We start from the raw sequence: 23,752 nt of genomic DNA on the forward strand, positions 1-23,752 counted from the left end.
TTGTTCATTATCTCAGCTATCACAACTGTGTATAATGATGGTTTGTACTTCCTGAATATTATGTTTTAACATGCTAAATGTTATAACAACTGATCTAACTTTATCTGCTAGGCTAATAGACATTTATTTTGTCTGATTGGTCACCTTTGGTCAATTTTGACTAAAAAGGGGGAGAAGTGTTGATATGGAAGTTGTTGTGGAAGTTGTGAGATGTATATAGCTGGAGGACAGCTATTATTAAAGGAAGTGCACAGGTGTTAAAACAGAATGTTGTTCTGTTTACAGATGTCAAAGAGGATGTCTGACATGGTGCACAGGTGGTGTTGTTGAAGCAGATGTCAGAATGACATTCTGGCTGGTACAGGTGCTGGAGTTACAATAGCTGTTATGTTCATGGAGACTGTTTGCTGTGTGCACAGATTTAGGGAGAGAAGGAGTACCCTTGTGCATTTATGTGTCTTACTAGTTGCATACATAACTATTAATTATGTTTGTGTTGCACAGATTTAGGGGGAGGAAAGGTACCCTTGTGCATGTGTGTATTACTAGTAACTATAAGCTAGTAATTGTGTCGCTTCTGCTGCTGTTTAAACTATTGTTAAGTTGTTTAATTGCTGATAGTTTACCTTGTGAACAAAAAGGTCAGATATATGTTTTAGCCAAAATTTGCAAAAGGGGGAGTTTGTTGATTCTAAGTGTTGGCAGCAATTTTGGTAAAACAAAGAGTATTCACAAGATATTATGTGTGAGGTCTTAACATGAGATATCCTATGTACCTGCTGGAGTTCAAGAACATGTTCATGCGGGATTGTTTCAGAATGCCACATACAATGCCATGGCTTCTGATATTGGATGTACCTGCTGGAGCTTAAATGAAAGACATGTTCATGCAGGATTGTTTCAGATGACATACACAAGGTCATGGCATCTGATATGGTTGTACCTGCTGGAAGTTATAAAAGGAATTATTGCATTATATAGGATTTTTCCAGGATGTCAGACCCGATGTCACGACATCCTGTACATAGAACATTCAGTGTGAATGTCTGGTGTTTTGTGATTGCACAATTAATGGCAATCTTTGTATGATTGAAGATCTGATTAGCTGGCACATTCAATCATGGATTATAACCAGATTTACTTATTTTCCAAGAAGATCTAACCAGCTGTTATGAAAAGATTTGATTGGAAAATAGATTTAGGGTTTTCAAGATGTCCAAGCCCAGCTGGATGCTTCTATAAAAAGGGACTTAGAAAACCTGTTTGAACACATAACCAATACTGAGCGAAATATAGAGAGAGAGCTAGGGTTTGTGTCTGTTTAGTCATGAGACTTGTAAGCCATTCAAGTCATCCATTGATGATTGAATTGGACTGATTTGTGGTTGTAATTTGTCACTCTAAAGCTGTTAAGCAAGAGTGTGTGTCTTCTTGATCAAAGTTGTGAATCAAGATCAAGAAAGTGTTTTCTTGATTGAAACTGTGAAGTAAAATCAAGAGTGTGTAATTGAAAAGTATTTTATTTTCTCAAGGGATTGTTGTTTAAGATCACAGGTGTGATTGTAGGGAAGTGAGTGGGTTCTCATATCTAAGAGTGCTTAGGTAGAAATTGCACGGGTAGAGATTAGATGAGAAAGACTGTAACTTGTTGAAGCGTACGGAGAGTCTTTGAACTAATTCTATTTTAGTGAATTTCCTTCCTGGCTTGGTATCCCCCAGACGTAGGTGAGTTGCACTAAACTGGGTTAACAATTGCTTGTGTCATTTGCTTTACCATTCTGTATCTTTATCCTATGTGTGTTAACAGATATTAGTGTCGTGACATTACCTTCGACATCTTATATCTGATACCAGAATTTCACAAATATCTGGAAAGGTAGCTCTGCAGGGAACACATGCTTACTCCGTTGGAGATTCCTACTCATGCTGGGGAAAAACAACCTTCCTCGTGAGTAGATAGTCGGGATAATGAGACAAGGAATGTTCTCAACTTAAAGAATATCAACTTTTGTCAATCTATAAGGGATTTTAGGTTTGTCCATACAAGGGATGACAACCATACAAATGATAAAAACACAAATGCTAGTGCCTGATATAGAGGGATGCACATCTCTAAAATATCGAGGCAAAAATTGGAAAAGAAGGGATCATTCATAGATCAACCATATACCAATCAAGGATTGCTAAAATTCCGCGGGAGAAACAAGTATGTATACATAAACAAACAACCAGGAATGTATTGGATGAACATCAAAAAATCCTGCTAGGGGAAAGCAATCCATAAGACAGATCAATCCACTACCATCAAGGAGTACTTCTCATACCAGACTCTCTGGAAAGCTGATGAAGAGGATATAAGGAGCAAGAGCGCCAGAATATGAATAAATGTCTTATCCTTTGGTGATCATATTATCCTTGGGAAGGCACTGAGGACATTCCACTTATCCTTTCCGTCATTGTGAATGTTCACTTTGTTTAAAACAGTTTATTCATGAAAACTTTATTTGTTTAAAACATTGATATTCATCAATTAAAACATGCAAACATTTGTTAAACAGGAACAAATAAGAGTGCAAAGAATTGGATAAAGGCTCAAATTTATTTAAGAGAATGGTAGTCCTCAAATGGTGAGACTCCATGGATCTTTACAAATTTGAAATTGGTAATATACATGGAAAAGGGCTACATTGAACATAATGACCGTTTCTCCACCAACTCTAAATCCACTGTATTCAAAACTTCAGTTGATGACGACTAAGCGAGAATCTTTGACAGATGACAGTTGTAGAACAAAGTCTTGTCAGGATGCAGTTACTTGCCAAATCCCTAATTTTTGCCTAGATTTCCCCGGGGTCAGGTACTCAGTCTAGCGGGATATATATTCATTTTCTATGTCTCTAACTTTTTCCTGGACCGCCCTTTCGGGTTTTCAATCCACCGAGACGCTCATTTTTGCCTACGCCGCCATTTGGGTTTTCAACTTAGCGAGCTATTCTGTTTTTATTTTTAGGCGAAGTATTTCTTGACTGCTTCTGAATTTACAGGACGAGTGAAATCCTCCCCATCCATAGTTGTGAGCAACAAAGCACCGCCTGAAAAGGCTCTCTTAATAATGTAGGACCTTCATAGTTTGGAGTCCACTTTCCCCTAGAATCGGGCGCGAACGACAAGATTTTCTTGAGCACGAGGTCACCTTCTCAGAACACACGAGGCTTGACCTTCTTATCAAAGGCTTTCTTCATCCTTTGTTGATATAACTGACCATGGCACATGGCAGTTAATCTCTTCTCTTCAATCAAATTCAGTTGGTCATAACGACTCTGAACCCATTTAGCCTCAGTCAACTTGGCTTCCATCAAGACTCTCATTGATGGGATCTTGACCTCTACGAGGAGCACAATCTCCATGCCATATACAAGGGAGAAACGGGTTTCCCCTGTTGAAGTGAGGACGGATGTACGATAGCCATGTAAAGCAAATGGCAGCATCTCATGCCAATCTTTGTATGTAACAACCATCATCTGAATAATCTTCTTGATGTTCTTGTTAGCATCTTCAACAGCCCCATTCATCTTGGGTCTATAGGGAGAAGAATTATGATGTGCAATCTTGAACTCGCTACACAACTCTTTCATCATCTTATTGTTCAAGTTAGATCCATTATCAATAATGATCTTGTCTGGCATACCATATCGGCATATGAGTTGGTTCTTGATAAACCTCACAACCCCATGCCTGGTCACATTTGCATACGTTGTCGCTTCAACCCACTTGGTGAAGTAATCAATGGCTACGAGAATAAAACGGTGACTGTTTGACGCCTTAGGCTCAACCATGCCAATCATGTCAATTCCCCACATGGAGAAAGGCCATGGTGAGGAAATAACATTCAGAAGTGTCGGGGGAACATGAATCTTGTCCGCATAAATCTAACACTTATGGCATTTCTTTACGTATTTGCAGTAGTCAGACTCCATTGTCAGCCAATAGTAGCCTGCTCTCAACATCTTTTTTGCCATGGCATGCCCATTGGAATGAGTACCAAATGAACCCTCATGGAATTCAGTCATCAACATGTTTGCTTCGTGTCTATCCACGCATCTGAGCATAACCATGTCAACATTTTTCTTATAAAGCACATCACCATTAAGGTAGAAACTGCCAGATAATCTCCTCAACGTCTTCTTATCTTTAACAGATGCCCCAAGAGGGTAAGTATGTCTTTGGAGAAAGCACTTGATATCATAATACCATGGTTTATCATATTTCACCTCCTCAACTGCAAACACGTGAGCTGGTCTATCCAAGCGCATCACGGTAATCTTTGGGACTTTATTCCAATAATTGACAGCAATCATCGAAGCAAGCGTAGCGAAAGCATCCGCCATCCGATTCTCGTCTCGAGGAATATGATGGAAGTCAACTTTAGTAAAGAAAGTTGAAATCCTCCTCGCATAATCTCTATATGGGATGAGGCCAGGTTGATTCGTCTCCCATTCACCCTTAATCTGATTAACAATAAGGGCCGAATCGCCATAAACATCAAAATGTTTGATCCTAAGATCAACACATTCTTCCAAACCCATAATACAGGCCTCATACTCCGCCATATTATTTGTGCATTTGAAAGTTAGCCTTGCTGTAAAAGGAAAATGTGTGCCTTGAGGAGTAATAATCACTGCCCCAATACCATTTCCATACTAATTGACAGCGCCATCGAACACCATGCCCCATCGGGAACTAGGCTCTGGCCCTTCATCAAGCGTAGGCTCATCGTAATATTTCATTTTGAAATACAGAATCTCCTCATCAGGGAAGTCGTATTGCACAGACTGATAATCTTCAATTGGTTGATGCGCTAAATGGTCAGCCAATATACTACCTTTGATAGCTTTTTGATCTCGATACTCAATATCATACTCAGAGAACAGCATCTGCCAACGGGCAATTCTCCCAGTTAAAGCAGGCTTCTCAAAGATATACTTGATCGGATCCATTTTGGATATTAACCAAGTTGTATGATTTAACATATACTGGCGTAAATGCTTAGCAGCCCAAGCCAAACCACAACATGTCTTCTCAAGCATTGAGTACCGAGACTCACAGTCGGTGAACTTCTTACTCAAGTAGTATATTGCATATTCCTTCTTTCCTGATTCATCTTGCTGACCAAGGACACAACCCATGGAATCATCAAGCACAGTCAAGAACATAATCAATGGTCTCCCTTCAACAGGCGGAGACAAAATCGGAGGCTCGGACAAATACTCTTTGATACTGTCAAAGGCCTTTTGGCAATCCTCGGTCCAATCATGATGCTGATCTTTCTGAAGGAGCTTATATATAGTCGCACATGTGGTAGTCATGTGGGATATAAATCTTGAAATATAATTCAAGCGGCCAAGAAAACCTCAGACTTGCTTCTCAGTTTTGGGCGCATGCATCTCTTGTATTTCTTTGACCTTGGCAGGATCAACTTCAATACCCCTCTCGCTGACAATAAAGCCCAATAACTTGCCGGAACGGACTCCAAATGTACACTTGTTCGGATTCAAGCGGAGTTTGTACTTCCTCAAACGCTAGAAAAGCTTCAACAAATATTCTACATGTTCAACTTCCGTTTTCGACTTTGCAATCATATCGTTGACATACACCTATATCTCCTTGTGCATCATATCATGAAACAAGGTAGTCATAGCATGTTGATACATGGCTCCGACGTTCTTCAAATCGAAGGGCATCACTCGATAACAGAATGTTCCCCAAGGTGTGATGAATGTTGTCTTCTCCATATCCTCGGGTGCCATTTTAATCTGATTATAACCGGAAAATCCGTCCATAAATGAAAAGACATTGAATTTAGTCGTATTGTCTACCACCATATCAATGTGTGGTAGATGAAAATCATCTTTTTGGCTAGCTTTATTCAAGTCACGATAATCCACGCACATTCGGACTTTTCCGTCTTTTTTAGGTACAGGCACAATATTGGCCACCCATTGAGGATACGTAGAAGTCACCAGAAACCCCGCATCAATTTGCTTATGAACTTCTTCTTTAATCTTCACTGCCATATCAGGATGAGTTCTTTTGAGCTTTTGCTTCACAGGCACACACTCAGGCTTCAACGGCAAGAAATGTTGCACGATATCAGTATCTAGACAAGGCATGTCTTCATACGACCAGGAAAAGACTTCGACATATTCTCGTAGCAACTCAATCAACCCCTTCTTAACAGAATCTTCGAGGAGTGCCCAAATCCTCACTTCACGAATGCAGTCTTCAGACCCCAAGTTGACTGTTTCCAGATTCTCAAGATGTGGCTGAATGATCTTCTCCTCGTACTCAAGCAAACGGGTAATCTCATCAGGAATCTCTTCAACATCATCTTCTTCTGTCTCAAATATAGGGAACTCAAAGTTGGGAGATGGTGTTGGATCATTATGTTTAGTGGGTTTGATCAACCTGCATAATGATTTTGAGTATAAAAGAGATTTCAGAATTCAATCAAGAAAAATCATAATGCATATGAAAAATTGATTTTATTCTCTTTTTTTAGGGTTTTATGGTGATTACCAATTTCATGCGAAAAGCAAAAAATGAAAAATAATTTGGAAAACAAACATTTAACATGCGATTATTGAATGAATATCATTGTATTAATCAATTATGCCAACAATGTCTTCACTTCTCCCTTTGGCATGGAAGAAGGGTTTTTAAACAGGAATGAACATATTACGTTGACTTATGGATAACTGTTGGAACATCGACAACGACCCAATTATTGCAGATCCCGCCAGGTAGGACAAAGTTTACGAGGTCTTCCTTTTCGTCTTCTTCAATGATATCATCAGCTTTGTGATCTCCATTGGTGTGGATGAAACCTCCACTCTGAAACAGCCCAAGATCATTAGAAGCACCGGAAGAATACCCTATACCAGCCCGACATTTATTATCTTCCATCTTTATCATTTTCCCCAAACCATTAGTTGCACCATGCTCGATGGCCAACTTCACATCATTGTAGGAGACAAACGAAGAAAGTCCTTTACTAGAAGGCTCAGCAATAGATAAGGCTTGGAATGGAGTTCCAACCTCATCCTCAGCATCGATGTAGGAAAAGGAAGATAAATGGCTGACCAAGAGAGCCTTCTCTTCCCTTATCACCACAAACTTCTTTTTCTTGAAGAACTTCAACTTTTGGTGTAGGGTGGATGTCACGGCGCCTGCCTCGTGAATCCATGGTCTACCAAGTAAACAGCTGTGCGACGGATGTATGTCCATAACTTGGAAAGTGATCTGAAAATCACTAGGTCCAATTTTGATCGGGAGGTCTAATTCACCGATCATGGTCTTGCGCGATCCATCAAAAGCTTTTACTACCACTCCACTCTGCCTCTTGGGAGGCCCCTGATATGAAAGTTTAGCGAGAGTGGACTTTGGCAATACATTAAGTGATGACCTTGTGTCCACTAACACATTGGACAAGGCATCATCTTTGCAGTTCATAGAGATATGTAAGGCCAAATTGTGGTCTTTTCCCTCCTCGGGAAGATCATCATCGCAGAAGCTCAAATTGTTGTAGGCAGTTATATTTGCAACAATGCTATCAAACTGTTCAATTGTGACATTGTGATCCACATATGCCACGTCCAGCACCCTTTGCAACGCTTCTCGGTGTGGCTCTGAATTCATCAACAAATATAGGACAGATATATTTGATGGAGTTTGAAGCAACTGCTCCACAATGTTGTACTCGCTCCTCTTGATGAGCCTCAACATCTCATCACCATCCTCTCTCAATATGCCAGACTGTCCAACTAGGATAGGAGTTTTATCAGTTTTGACAACAACAGGGTCAACACCCTTCACAGCAGGAATGGAATAATTTGAAGAAGAAGTCCCCACGAGACCGGCAGAACTAACAACATCCCTCTTCACGACGTTTTCGTGGGATTTCAGCTGAGCCGAGAAAACGCGACCACTACGGGTCACTCCACTAACATTGGATATGCTTACAACAGAGGTTGAGGGCAACGACACCTCTTTCCCATCTTCCAGCATAACAACATTGTAACGGCACAAGACTGCTTTATCTGACACATACGGGACAGGGCCTGCTGGCTTTATCACAAGAGTTGGCACCACCTTCATTTTGATGCCATCATACTTGATGACAACAGGATCAGGAATATTGAACACAGGGGTAATAACATCAACTTCATCCTCATCACTATTTTGAAGTATCTCGATCATCCCTTGGTCTAGCATCTCTTGGATGTCCCTTCTTATCTTGAGGCATCCTCTTTCATTAACAGTGCACACATGGCACCTATCGTGATCGTGCTCATAGTGACTGTGCTCACACAACAGCCTATGCTTTTCCACTAGGGACTGCCTTATATCATTCACATAAAGGACCTTATACTTTCCAGGGCAACCCTGGACAAAGCACACACATGGGAAACCACACTGCATGCGGTGCCTGCCATACAGTTGTGGCGCCAATGTGAGGGTTGTGGCACCCGCCACAGGGCCCATAGTGGCGCCTGCAACCAACACCAAAAGTGGTGTATGACACTACACAATCCTGCACGCGCTGTAAGATCCAAATTTTGACCCTAAGATCCCTCATGTAATTTCCTCCTTACCCCTCTTTCATTGGGTTTGTTCTGGGAGAGATCACCATACACTTTGTGATTGTATCATACTTGTATTTTATCATTTCACTAACCAAAATATCAGAAATATGTCTTTGCATTTGCCTAACTCTTTTGTAGGAAGGGCATGACTTCCATTTGTTCATCAAGTTCACATCTAGGGTTTGAGACCCTCATGAACAAAGAGCATAACCAAAAATTGATCCAATAATGGTTATGAGCATCACATATGAGTCCCAATGTTCTCTACATGTTATATTGATCAAGTTTTCTTCAAGAGTTTGAGGGTGATTTGCCTTGGAAACCCTAGTTTGACTGGGTATCTTAAGTAACTTCTCCAACAAGCTATCTCACCAATTGATCAAATTTCTCAAGGGAAACTTCAAATTTCATCATATTATGCATATATGATCTACCATGAGCCAAGAAAGTCAAGAGAATTGGAAGTTAACAAGTTGGTTGATGGTGGTTGGCCAGATGAATTCATCTTATCAAAACTGGGTCTCCCTAGACCCTATCTCCTACAATTTTCACTATATGAAAATCATTCCAAGATCAAACTTACTCTAAATGACATTCCAAACAACTTTCATGTTAAGACATAGAGCTAGTTTTGCTTGTAAAATCATTTTCTATGTTGAAACGTTATAGGTCATTTTGTCTAAACCCTAATTTGAAAGTAAATTTCCCAAGGCCATAACTTGCTCAATTTTTATGAGATGAAAGATTTCCAAGTTGCAAAATCAAATTAAATTTGTCTAATTCAACTTTTATGTTTTGAGTGGGAGATAATTCAACTTTTTGAGCATGTGATATGAGGTTACATTATAGGTCACTTTTGACCTATACCATTGTTCAAGTGATTTTTCCAAACATCAAAAATGCATAACTCCACCATTTCAAATCCAAATGACATGAAATTGGTGACCATTTTGAAGGTATTTGATATAGATACAACTTTGATGAAGACACTTCTCTCATTTGAAGCTCATATAAAAAGTTAAGTAAGGTGGAATATTGAGACATATGGCTTGACACTTAGAAAATTTTTGATATGTCAAAAATCTCCAAACTTCCACCTCAAATTTCTACAAGTTACACAATCCAAATGGAAAAGTGTTGAACATGAAATTTATTCCTCTCAATCTCACCTTTCCAAAGAGTTCAAATTCATACATTTTGGACAAGGAATGCATAGGCTGCGTATGGCATGAACATGGTGTCATCACTTGGCAAGGATCAAACTTCAAATCAAAATGTACACTTGCCTTGCAATCCAAGATGAATTCAGATCGTCTCACACTCATTTGTGGACTTATGGCAATGATTTTATGGGCCTATGCGCACCCATGCACCCATGCATCATCGATGACCAAATTTGGAAAGTGAATTCAAGTGTGCAAAAAGTAATGGATTCAGCTATAAATAGAGCCTCATATGCTCAACATTTCACACACATTGGCGCCAACTTTGATCCCCTAACTCTAACCCTCACATTGCAAAGGATAAACCTGATAAATTCACTTTAATTTGAGTTTGAATTTCCACTGTTTTGAAATTCAAATCTCCAGGATTCCATAGCCTTTTGAGCATTCAATCCTTCTTCTGCAAGCATTTGGAGTGAGATCAAGCATGAGCAAGAGCAAGATCAGTTGAATCCAGACCTCTATTGAAGGTATTTTCCAGAAATTTTGATCTCTTAGATTCTCTCTAATTCTTGCTCAATTCTACTGATTCTTTGGTTTCTGAAGTCCTACCAAGAAGATTGAGTTGCTTTGAGGCCAAATCGAAGCAACTCAATTCATGTACCTCAAATTTCAACTCCATGTATCTCTCAATATACTTGGAGTTAGAGTGAATTGCGGACAAATTCGAACTCAGTGCCATTTTTACTTTGAAATCATGTCCTTGTTTTTAATGTTGGTGATGGTTAAAGGTGGACCAGTCCGGTGAGGTCCACCAGAGAAGAAGACCGGAGCTACAACTCCGGCCATACGCTGGCATGTCTCACAGCCACATGACCCTCTTGATTTGTTTTAATCTGGAGTGTGCATTTGAATTACCAATGTTATGGCGCGCTGACTAATATCCATCGTGGATAGCGTGTTCTCCACCACTTGATCTGCCACCTCACTTAATGAGGGAGATCAAGTGGTCCATGTTTTTTCTGATATTTTAATTTTCATTTTAATTGCATTATTTTCAATAATTCATATTAAATTCAATATTGATCCAAAATATATGGGACTTTCACCAAAAAAATTCAAATATTTTCCTCTTTCATATTCTGAATTAAAATTATTTTTTGGATCATTATTAATATTTTTCATGAATTAATTGATTTTGCATTTGTTTTTAATTGTTTAAAAATATTTTTAAATGTCCAAAAATTATGAATTTTTTTCTCCAAGGTCCTTTGACCTTGTTTGACCTATGATAAATCTCATGGCCATTTCTTTGGTGTTTTTATGAGATTTTAGGAATTGGACAAACCATATTTAATTTAAATGCACTATTTTAGTATTTTCATTTGAATAAATACCAAATAAATTTGTTGACCAATTTTGATGACTTGTTTATGTTTGACTCTTGTTGTTGGGCCTTGGTCAAGGTTGATTTGACTTTGTCAAATTAATATCATTGGATTTAGGGGATTGATGGAATGTACATTCCATCTCCCAAAATGAACGAATGGTATTAATTTGGTAAAAGTCCTCTTTTGACCAATTTGTGTTTTGATCCATTCCCCTCCCATTTCATCTTATTCCCTTTCTTCATTCATTCATTCCATTTGGCCTATGATATCTCATAATCCTAAGGCTAGTTGATTGAAAAACTGACATGAGTATGAGTGAGATTAGGCCACACCTTTTGCATATTCTTTTTGTGTGTGGTATGTTTCATGAGGATAGTCCATTATATTATGTCTCTAACATGCATTAACCCCAAAATTTTATTGCCTGGTCTCAAATAGTTGTGACTTCTACATAAGTCCAATTACGATTGCTTAACATAGCGCTAAATTTGTGACATAAAAGGCATAAGCATTCTAGTTAGTGAGATTGTAAGTCTCCCCTCTTTCATGGTATTGTGTGGAAAGTTGGCCTTCTTTCCTTCCTATGGAAGATGTTTTGGCTCAAGGATTCATGCTTGTAATAAGTGGGTTGAGTATTCTCCAAAGAATGTCTTAAAATGAAAAGCAAAAGCAAAACAATACTAACTTCTAACCTATTAACTACTAACCTTTAGTTTCAAGCCCTTTACTTTAATGCCAATTAATTTTTGTTTCTATTCATTTGCCATTGTTCATATCATTCTAATTGTTTATGTTAATGCAATTTTCACTTTGTCCATTTGGACCATATTGTGTGATATATTTTGTTTATGTATACTTTGTTTGTTTGTGTGGTCTTTGACCATTAATTTACATAATAACAATAAAAACCCTAAAAGACTTTTGTGTGGATTGTTGGCTTGATCTTGGACAAATGGACTTAGAATCTAGGCAACCTTCCCATGCTAAAGGACTTGGCCAATGCCAACTTGTTGAAGAACAAAGTGCTTGCAATTTGAAACTTCATCTGATACATCATTCAAGATCCTTTTGAGTTCATATGTAACATGATCATTGTGAAGTTGTTATTTTGAACCTATGACTTGTGGAATCCATCTGTTATATGGGCTACTTTGAAGAAGATCATGGAATGGATAAGCTTGGATGTGGCCATCTTTATTTGATGCCTTTCTCTTCAAGATAATATAATTGTGCATTTGTGTGTTGCTTGATTCTAAAAGTCCAAGGGAGTTCTGGGTTTCTATTGACATTCTTGTCTATTGGATTGCTACCCATTTGGTCAGATCTTTTCAACTCTAAACTTTTAATTTTGTACATAGGATAGTATCTTCATATTCTCCCCATTTCTTTGATTTCAAAATCCCTCCTTCCATTTTTCAAAATCTTCTTTTTGTGGAATATTTTTTTTCTAAAACTTTGACCACTTTTTGCAAAAAGATAGAAACTTTGGCCTCATGCCATTGCATTTTCAAACTTCTTTTCTCAAATCAAACTTGTGAATAAACTTAACTATACTTGATCTAAACTTTCAAAAAGCCAAAAATAACTAACTCATTCAAACCATTTTAGGCCTTTGTGCCTTTCAAACTTAAATTTTGTTAAAAGTAATGCATCCACTTTGAAATTTATATCACGAACTACGAGGTTTTGATCCCTCATTTTTATGTTGGTACGTAGGCACAAGTCCGAAGGTCTTGTCAAACACAAAAGTATAATTAATGAATTCTTTTCTCATCCCCTCATTCTATTTGTTTGTAAACATCATTTTTATACTAAATACACATGCACACAAAAAGGGCTCCCTAGGAGTACCTAGGACACTTTGGGTGCCAACACCTTCCCTCTGTGTAACTAACCCCCTTACCTGTAATCTCTGACATTTTATTAGTTTTGATTTGAAAACTTCTTAATTCTGGGTTTTGTTCGTACTTTTTCCCTTTTCCCCTGGAAACAATAAAAGTGCGGTGGCGACTCTTGTTATTTGATGTCTAGATTATCCATAGCTTGATGATAATGAATTTACCGCTACACAAATTAAGTGGTGACTCTGCTAGGGAGTAGTCTCCAGTGGGCTTAGCCTACTTTTTGTGTGTATATATTTGTATATATGTGATGTTTGTATATATGTATGTGTGATATAATCTGCTTGTTGTGTTGGGTGATCTCTGAGTGGTGAGATAAGTTATAACCCTAACTTGAGTGCAATTAAGAGAGGAGGATGGTATAGTCATGTTCGACTTGTGTGGAGTAGTCCTTAACAAGTTGGCTTGAGATCCATCTGCTCAGTGGAGACTCCTTTGGATTTGGAAATGTCACATAAGTATTTGTGGTTAGGCGTTACTATTTCTAATTGGGTCCGAGAAGCTGAGGACTTTAGAACATTTAACCCATCTTGGCCTATTTAGGACGTAGTGCGGAAACTGTTCAAGTGTAGACTTGATAACAGTTGTTACACGATACTACACTCAGACGAGTTTCTCTTGAGAATATTATGGGTCGATGAGTCGGTCATCTTAACTTGTAATACCCGATAGATGGAATTAAGACTCTGGGAACTGTTTAAAACATGATCTACAGGTTTTTATCCTTAGTTCACTCCTTTGGGATGGTTCTTACCCGGACTCCATGCTCGTGACTTACAACAAACCCTTGATTCTTGGTAGATCCAATCAAGTCTTGCCAATATCAATGGAACTTGGGTGTTGATAAGGTGAAAACCATAATCCACCAAAGTGGATGATTGATCTTGACAAAGACTTGATTCATCCCTTGACCTTTGTTTGATTGCCTTGTGTGTGATCCCTTATTTGTGATTGTTGAATTCATGCATTCATGCGCATCATAACATTCATCACACAAAAATTTCAAGGAACTAAGGTATTATTTGCAAATATTTTTAGACCATGGATTGTGGACGAAGGAACACAAAGAAGTATAGTTTCAGATGTCCCGACTTGAAAGAGTTAAGGAAGCTAGCATCTTTTGTATTAGATCCCTTGGACTTCAAACAACGTCATGGGAAGCTTTTGTCCATCTTATTTGCTGATGTGGTTGAAGGACTCTTGAGTGTCTTGGTGCAGTTCTATGATCCTCTCTACCGTTGTTTCTCTTTCCCAGATTTTCAACTTGTGCCCACCTGGGAGGAGTATTCTCATCTTTTGGGGATACCTATTTCTAGTAGAGTGCCTTTTGGTGGATTGGAGGAGATTCCATGATATAGATTATTGTTGAAACTCTTCACTTGAAGAAGTTTGATATAGAGGCTCATTAGGTGAAGAAAGGGGGGTTATTTGGGTTGCCATTTGTTTTCCTCATTGTAGCGGGGTATTCGTTACCATTAGAGATATTGACTAAATCCAAGGTAAATCATACAAGTCGAGTCGCCACCGCACTTCTATTTATCCAAAGGAATGGTTAGAAAGTGAACAAAAACCTAATAGTTTTAACAAAAACTAGTAAAAAAGAAACAGAGATCTGGGTAAGGGGGTTGGTTATGCAATGGGAAGGTGTTAGGCACCCAAAACATCCTAGGTACTCCTAGGGAGCCCTTTTCATACTTTTTGTAAAGGTTGTTGTTTTGTGAAAATTTTGTTTGTACAAACATGATTGAAGAGATGAGAAGAGAATACACAAGTTATTTACAATTTGTGTTTGGATGGATAAACCCATTGCCTACGTACCATCTTATAAAAAGATTAGGATCAAAACCTCGTAGTTCGGGGTAACAATCTCAAAATGAGTTGGTGAATTAATTGGTCCAAAAGCCTTAAGGTCTTTTGTTATCAAAGGGAGAAAACTCAACCAAACCACAAATCTACCATGTGAGGATAGCTTCAACATGCTAGTGAGGGGTTAACCCTATAATAAGCATGGAAGACTCATTGTCCATCACTAAGGATATAGGTGAGTATTACATCTACCAAAAAGATAACTCAAACCTAATAACTAAAGGTTATGGAAAATTTGATTAAGAAAGTGGCCATTGGAACCACAAAAGGAAATTTGAGTGGATTATATTTACCAATTAGAAGTATATACAAACATGGTCAAAGTTGTCTTAAAGATTCAATTCAAAATAAGTGTTATGAAAAGGAAGTTTGAAAACCAAAAGCATAAGGCTTAGGTTTCTAATAGTTGAAAACAAGTGTTAAATGTTTGCACAAAGAGTTTTGGCTTGGGTTAGAGTGGAGAGAAGAAGAAGAAGGGCTAAGTCTTAAGTAAAACAAAAAGGTGAGGGATAAAGAAATAAAACCACAATGGAGTTCCTCTCTTGAGATCATATTGATGATCCAAGTAGTTCCCATCCTTTGGAATAAGCAATCACACTAAAGCATAAGCAATCATCAAATAAGCCTCTTAAGAGATCCTCAATGTATCTTGTGTCTTTCACTTTGGATGAACATGGCAATGGTCCTCCAATTTGAGCTCATAGAATCCCTAGCAGAAAAGCACACACATCAAAAGTTCCATGAAGTAAAGCAAGAATGGACAAGAGTGAGTTTAGAGATTTGGTCCTCCTAATCCATCTTCATCATTAAGATCCTTTTACTCCAACTTTGCATAAGGAAAGTCCTAGAATCTAAGTCCAATTCTCCATTTCTTTGCATAGGGAAAGTCCTAGAAACTAAGTCCATTTCTTTGCCTTTGGTTCACAACAATCAAAACGAAACACAAACACAATAATAATATATACACAATTATGTGCTCAAGTGAGCAAAAGGCAAATGGCATTAACATAAACATGTGCTCAAGTGAGCATAGAGAAAAGCAAATGGATAATATGTGCAAGAATAGTAAATTGCATAAAAGTAAAGAGAAAAAAGTAAATGTTAATTGTCAATAGTTAGTGTTAGTAGTTAGTGTGCCATACGGCAAATTTAGCGCTATGTTAAACAATCGTAATTGGACTTATGTAGAAGTCACAACTATCTGAGGTCGGTCAATAATAATGTAGGCAACAACACAAGTTAGAAGTCTTGATTAGTGAACCAAGTTCCAACAACTTGCCATGCCAAAAAGAAAAAGGGAATTGATCTTGTATTGGTTTAAGCCTTTTGCATGATTTAGAAAACAACTTATCCTTAATGCAAATCCATTCACTTGATCAATTGATCAAGATGAATTAGATTTAAATCAAGGAATATTAAGTCTCCCTAATCAATTCTAACTTATCAACCTTCAACTCATTGATCAAGAAGAAAGAAGAAGAAGAAGAAGAAGAAGAAGATGGATAAGAGAAATGGAAATGGCAAAATTAAAGTGCATTAAATGAAATAACATGTACCAATCCTCATATGTTGACCAATGGCATTGAAAGTCAAAGTCAAACAATCAAAAACAGAAGTGAGATGAAGATTGGAAGTCAAGAAATGAACAAAATATTTTTGGCATTTTTTAAACATTAAAATAAACTTGAATTAAAATAATGGAAAAGGTCAAACTTCAAAATCACTTCAAATCAACCTTGAAAGGTCCAAGTAATTTATCCTAAGTTCGACAAGGTCAAACCAAGTTTGACAAAAAATTTCAGCATTTTTAAAAGTCAGAAACTATTTTTTATCAATTAAAAACGAATAAAAATAACCTAATTGAACTAAAATCTCAAATAAATCTCAAATCAATTTAAAAAATAATGAGAATATTTTTCATAGATCCATCATCATTCAAATAGGTTAGGAAAATATTTTTGTATTTTTTGAATATCAAAAACTATTTAAAATGAATTAAAAATAACCAGAAAAGAGAAAATTCACAAAAAATATCAAATGACAAAATAAAAAATATTGAAAATCAGAAATAGAAACTAGAAATTATTTGGAGACTAATGCAATTGGTCCCATAATTTTTGGATTAAAAACGAGAGAGATATCGATTTTTGAAATAAAATGGAATTAAAGAAAATAAAATGGAAATTAATAAAATCAGAAAAAGCCTGGCGCGTTGGATTCATTTCATTAAATGACTTGGCAGATCCTAGGGCTCTCAGCGCGCGCGTACCGAACACACTAATCAACTGAAGCGCAGGGTGTATTTAAAAAAGTCATAACAACTGAAGGTCCAGATTAGATCTGGAAAAGAGATCACACAGTCCAGATTTGATCTGGAGTTGGGACGGCCACCAGAGCCACCGTCTTCTCCGGTGAGCTTGGATTTTCCGGCCAAAATTGCAGAGATCCAAACCTTAATGAAAATGCACGATCTATACATCTTTGGAAAGCTGGGATGATGTACATCATCCCTGTACCATCCATTTTCACTCTAGATTTCCATGGTGTGAGAAATCAGAGATTGAAAAATTTGATGTTCATCATGAACTCAATGGATTTCAAAAATTGAATGCATAATCATGATGCCTCTATTGAGAGGACTTCAGCCAACACGAGATCTAAGCAAATAGGTCAATGGATGATGAGATTCGAATGAAATACCAATTGAAGAGTAAGCTTGAATTCTGGTAACTTGAGCTCAATTCCTTGCTTGCTTTGCAAAAACAAAAGATCAGTGAGATGAATGATGAAGGTTTAGAAGCTCTATATCTAAGAATTCAACCAGATGAAGTTGAACTTTAGATCTGAAAAATTTGAAGAAAAATGGAAATTGCATCTTTGGTGAGGTTGGGGAATCACTTCAGCAGGGTTTCAGGCGCCTTTAGGTTGATTTTGAATGAAGTTGAACCCTTCTATTTATAGCAAAACAAACTGCAAGCAAGGTGAATTCTCATGTGCATGGAATTTGGATCCTTCATGCATGGGCCTGTACAGGCGCGTGCAAAGCCCAAAAGCTGATGCAAATGCATGCTGAACACAAACCAATTTGAATTGGACGTGTAGTTTGAATGGCAATTGCTTGTATGTCAAGATTTCATGTGCATTCCATAATTATGTCTAAATGTTCAACTCTTCGAAAATACCATTTGCCAAATCCAAATATGGTCATGTGAGTAATGGTTAGAAAGGTCTTGGTGTAAGGAAAAATTGTTATGTTGGGAAAAAATCCATTTGGAATGTGGAAATTTATGAAATTTGAGTTTAAAGTGTGATGTGCAAAACATGTCAAGGCAAAGTTTCCAAATTTGGCCAATGTTCAAGCCCTTCTGTTTTGATGATGCATGCCCCAAATGGAAAAACTTCCAACATCAGAGTTGTAGATCTTTTCAAGACAATTAAAATGGACTTAAATTTTGCATCATTTAGATTTTTGGTGAAAGCGTTATGGGCACTTGAAGTTGGACTTTTTTGCCTTTCAATGCATTTGATCAAAAAGGACCTATAATGTCTTGCATTATAACATGTATTTCCTTTGAGATTTTGAAATTTTGATCAACATAACATTTGAAGTAGACATTTTAAGCTTTCCAATGAATTTGATCCCACCCCAAAATCATAAAAAATGAATGAGTTATGTCCTTGGGAGGTTGACCCAAAATTAGGGTTTCAGTCAAAATGACCTATAATGTATTGGAATTACCGATGGCCTTCCAAGCTTCAAATCAATTTTTGATGAACATGAAAGTTGTTCATATTGTCCTTAAGAACATATTTTCTTTTGGAACCATCTCCATTTGACTAACACATAAAAAGTTAGGTCTCAGTGCATTTCAAAATAATCAGATGAATTGACTGATCAACTTCTCAAGTCCATGACTCATATCTTGATGAATTGATGATTGAGGATACCCAAATAAGTTAAAATATGCATGAAATGATGAATTAAAGAACTTCCCTTGATTGTATTTGATCATGGGCTGAGGTTGCTTCATGAGCAAGGCATTGAGGTGCACAGATGAATTAGGGTTTCTTGAAGAACAAAACCTCAAACCCTTTGACTTGCTTTGATCAAAATGATGAGTTAAGATGCTAGGGAGGCATATTTGATGGATGAGAAATTTGGGAACCATTACCATGCTTGCTTTCGTCTCCTCTTGTCCTTATCACTGCACAAAGGATCCCCTTGAAGCTCTTGACCTGGTGATTGCTTAAGCTACAAACAAAAGATGTTAGTGACATATTTTTGTGCTTTTGGTTAGTATACAAAATAAGAAAAGCAATGATATACAATTCAAGCATGCTTGGTGATCTCAAACCACTCACAAGAGGTCCCACCCAAAGGCAAAGGGAACCAAGATGCTAATGATCCTTGAGGCAATGCAAGTGCAATGTTATGATGCCATGAGGGATCTTAGGGACAAAATTAGGGTCTTACAGATGCCCCTATTTAAGGTCATTCTAGCCGGAGAAGTGAAGGTTAAAATCTTCGTCTCGATGGGGTAGAATGGGCTTAAATAATATCAAAGAGACGAATTTTGGTCCCTAAGAGACATCATGATGCAGATGTATGCATGCAAATGGTAACATTTTGTGGGGATAGGCGTCCACAAAAGAAAAAGAAATCCGGAGAAACTAAAAAATCCAAAGGAGTAATACACTCACTTAGGGAGACAGAGACTATGGGGGAGTAAAGGGTGAAAATGCGTGAGCAGGTCACGACTTGAGACTTGCTGAGAGACACTGAGAGAATCCATGAAATAAATCAATGGAAGGACTCGAGTTGACTCGAAGATGCATGTATTGGGGAATATGCCAATACATCCAAAAAATTATCCGCGACGGATACTTTGGATAAAAAATTCGGACTCAGGTGGGGATGTCCACTAAGGACTCAATTGAGGAAGATCCCAACAGAAATTTCCTGGGGAAGCAACGGGATGAGGTATTACCGGTTACTGGGTAATAAGCTCAAAGAGACGTGTGGTCTGAACACCGGTATAAGGGTGAGAGAACAACACGCTCGGAAAGAATGAATATCTAAGACCAGTATAAGGGTGAGAGATATCAATCGACCAAATCATCTGAGGAAGACCCAAAAGGGTATATCTCAACTCTGGAAAATCTGACTCCACAGGGGACAAAAAGTCATAATAGGGAGCAGAAGGAAGAAACACCAGGGATGCCGGTTACTGGGCATATAATAGGTGACCAATCCAAAGCGTGAATTGGGGAATATTTCCAAAACACTCATCATCCGAAAAGAGGGTAAAAGCAAACTCGATTATGGGATGGACATTCGATTCCAAAACAGGAATACGAATCTTAGTCAACTGGGGAAGGACAAAAGGTTTCGACCAAAGAGTGCATGAGATACATTATCTATTACCGTCAGAACATAGATAATATACTCGCATGGAAGATTATCCACAACCGGTTACTGGGTTAATAAAGGATAAATCGACCGACAAAGAAAGGAATTGGGATACCGAAACTAGGTATATAATGATGACCATCAAAGGGGAGCAACCAACATTACCGACAATCGGTAAATGAACGAGGGCTTGCTGGGGATAAAATTGCCTAATCAGAGCAATTATCCAAGCAAATGAGGGGATATCGACACCGAATATTGAATAATGATAACCGTCAAGGAGGGGATTACATCTACTGGATACTGGGTAGAAAACCACGAAAGAGTAACCATCATCGATTAGGATGAACAAAAAGGTTAACTCTGCAAATGGGAGAAAGTAGGGTTTACAACTACCGGTATAAGGGTAGAAAACCACAGACTCCGCCGGGGATAAGATGAATAATTACTGATTGCTGAGCAATTATTCATTTATTCCACGGGGAAGCACAGGAAATAGTCAAAAAAGGCCAATTTAGGATCAAACCAAAGAGGCAAACTGAATCAAGACTCATCCTAGTGAGGATATAACTCAATAGGGAAACCCATCCCAATATATGTGTTGGGAGGAAGCGAAAACAACCGTCGTCCACGAGGATATAACTCAGTGGGGAATGCGGAAGGAAAGATAAACACTTTCTACTTAATGGACTGACTCTATATTGAGGGATCAGACGCCGACATCTGCTTGGGGAATGCACTACCAACTAGCAGAGAATAACGAACAAAGATATATGGCAAAAATGCAATATGAATATCAGAATGTTTGAAAAGTATATGCACACATGCGTGGTTTATGTATGATAAATGCTGACAAACAAACATTTCTAACTCAAACAGCTTCAAAGAATAAATGCACAAACATCCGGTACTACATCTCAAGAGAGAAAGCCAAGTCCACCGGAGAATATCCAATATGCCGGGGATCAGAGATACCAGGAAACAAAAAAATCTCTGCATGGGATGAATCATCAGTTAATCCGGCTGGGGACAGGAGTTACAAGGGGATCACATCCGCCATATAAGCAAATCTAACAAGGAGTCTATCCGAGGGATAAAGGGATTCTGGGGAATCAACCACCAAGTACCGTACCCACCAAGGAGATCACATCTGCTGAGGAGGAAAGAATCGTTACTCCGCTGAAGGGGAGAGTGGTGAATATCTCATCAAGCACTCCACTCAGTAGGATAAGCCTCGAAAAGGCTCCGGAGGAAGAAAAAACAGTCATGCCAGGAATATGAACAAATGTCTTACCCTGTTGGAGATCATACCATCCTTGGGAGAGCACTGAGAATCTCCTAAATATCCTTTTGTCATTGTGAATGTTCATTTTGTTTAAAAACAAGTTATGAAAAATTCATTTTTTCAAAACAATGATATTTTCTCCATTAAAAGCATGCCAAAACATTTGTTGAATAGAAATAAATAAGAGGGCAAATAATTGGATAAAAGGCTCGAATTTATTTGATGGAATGGTGGTCTGCAAATGGCAAGACTCCATAGATCTTTACAAATTTGAAATTGGTAATATATATTGGAAAAGGGCTTCATTGAACATAATGACCATTTCTCCACCAATTCCGAATTCGATGTATTCGAAGCTTCGGTTGATGACGAATGAGCAAGAATCTTAGACGGATGACAGTTGTAGAACAAAGTCTTGTTAGGATGCAATTACTTGCCAAATCCCTAATTTTTCCTAGATTGCCCCAGGATGAGGTACTCAATCTAGCGGGATACAAATATTCATTTTTTTTATGTCTCTAACTTTTGCCTGGACCGCCCGTTCGGGTTTTCAATCCACCGAGACGCTCATTTTTACCTAAGCCGCCCTTTCGGGTTTTCAACTTAGCGAGCTATTCTGTTTTTATTTCTAGGCAAAGTATTTCTTGACTGCATCTGAATTCATAGGACGAGCGAAATCCTCCCCATCCATAGTTGTCAGTATCAAAGCACCGCCTGAAAAGGCTCTCTTAACAACATATGGACCTTCATAATTTGGAGTCCACTTGCCCCTGGAATCGGGCGCGAAAGACAAGACTTTCTTGAGTACAAGGTCACCTTCTCGGAACACACGAGGCTTGACCTTCTTATCGAAAGCTTTCTTCATTCTTTGTTGATATAATTGACCATGGCACATGGCAGTCAATCTCTTTTCTTCTATCAGATTCAACTGGTCATAACGACTCTGAACCCATTCAGCATCAGTCAACTTGGCTTCCATCAAGACTCTCATTGATGGGATCTCCACCTCTACTGGGAGTACAGCCTCCATGCCATAAACTAGAGAGAAAGGGGTTGCCCCTGTTGAAGTGCGGACAGACGTACGATATCCATGTAAAGCGAATGGAAACATCTCATGCCAATCCTTATACGTGACAACCACCTTCTGGATAATTTTCTTGATATTCTTATTAGCAGCTTCAACAACCCCATTCATCTTGGGTCTATAAGGAGAAGAATTATGATGCACGATCTTGAACTCACTACACAGCTCTTCCATCATTTTGTTCTTCCAGTTATATCCATTATCAGTAATGATCTTATCTGGCACACCATAACGGCATATAACTTGATTCTTGATAAACTTCACGACCACCTGCCTGGTCACGTTTGCATATGATGTCGCTTCAACCCACTTGGTGAAGTAATCAATTTCTATGAGAATAAATCGGTGCCCATTAGACGCTTTTGGCTCTATCATGCCAATCATGTCAATTCCCCACATGGAGAAAGGCCATGGTGACGAAATCAAATTCAAAAGTGTCGGGGGAATATGAATCTTATCCGCATAAATCTGACACTTATGGCATTTCTTCACATATTTTCAACAGTCAGACTCCATTGTCAACCAATAGTAGCCTGCTCTCAACATTTTTCTAGCCATGGCATGTCCATTGGAATGAGTACCAAATGAACCCTCATGGACCTCAGTCATTAACAGGTCTGCTTCGTGTCTATCCACGCATCTGAGCAAAACCATGTCAAAATTCCTCTTATACAGCACATCGCCATTGAGGTAGAAACTACCTGACAATCTCCTCAAAGTCTTCCTATCTTTCACAGATGCCCCAGGCGGGTAAACCTGGTTCTGAAGGAAACACTTGATGTCATGATACCATGGCTTATCATCTTTCACTTCTTCGACCGCGTATAGATGAGCTGGTCTGTCCAAGCGCATCACAGTGATATTGGGGACTTCATTCCAAAGTTTAACCACAATCATCGAAGCAAGTGTACCAAGAGCATCTGCCATCCGATTCTCATCTCGAGGAATATGATGGAAGTCAACCTCAGTAAAGAACGTTGAAATCCTCCTCGCATAATCTCTATATGGAA

Source organism: Lathyrus oleraceus, chromosome 1 (genome assembly GCF_024323335.1).
Source record: "Lathyrus oleraceus cultivar Zhongwan6 chromosome 1, CAAS_Psat_ZW6_1.0, whole genome shotgun sequence".
NCBI classification, from domain to species: domain Eukaryota; kingdom Viridiplantae; phylum Streptophyta; class Magnoliopsida; order Fabales; family Fabaceae; genus Lathyrus; species Lathyrus oleraceus.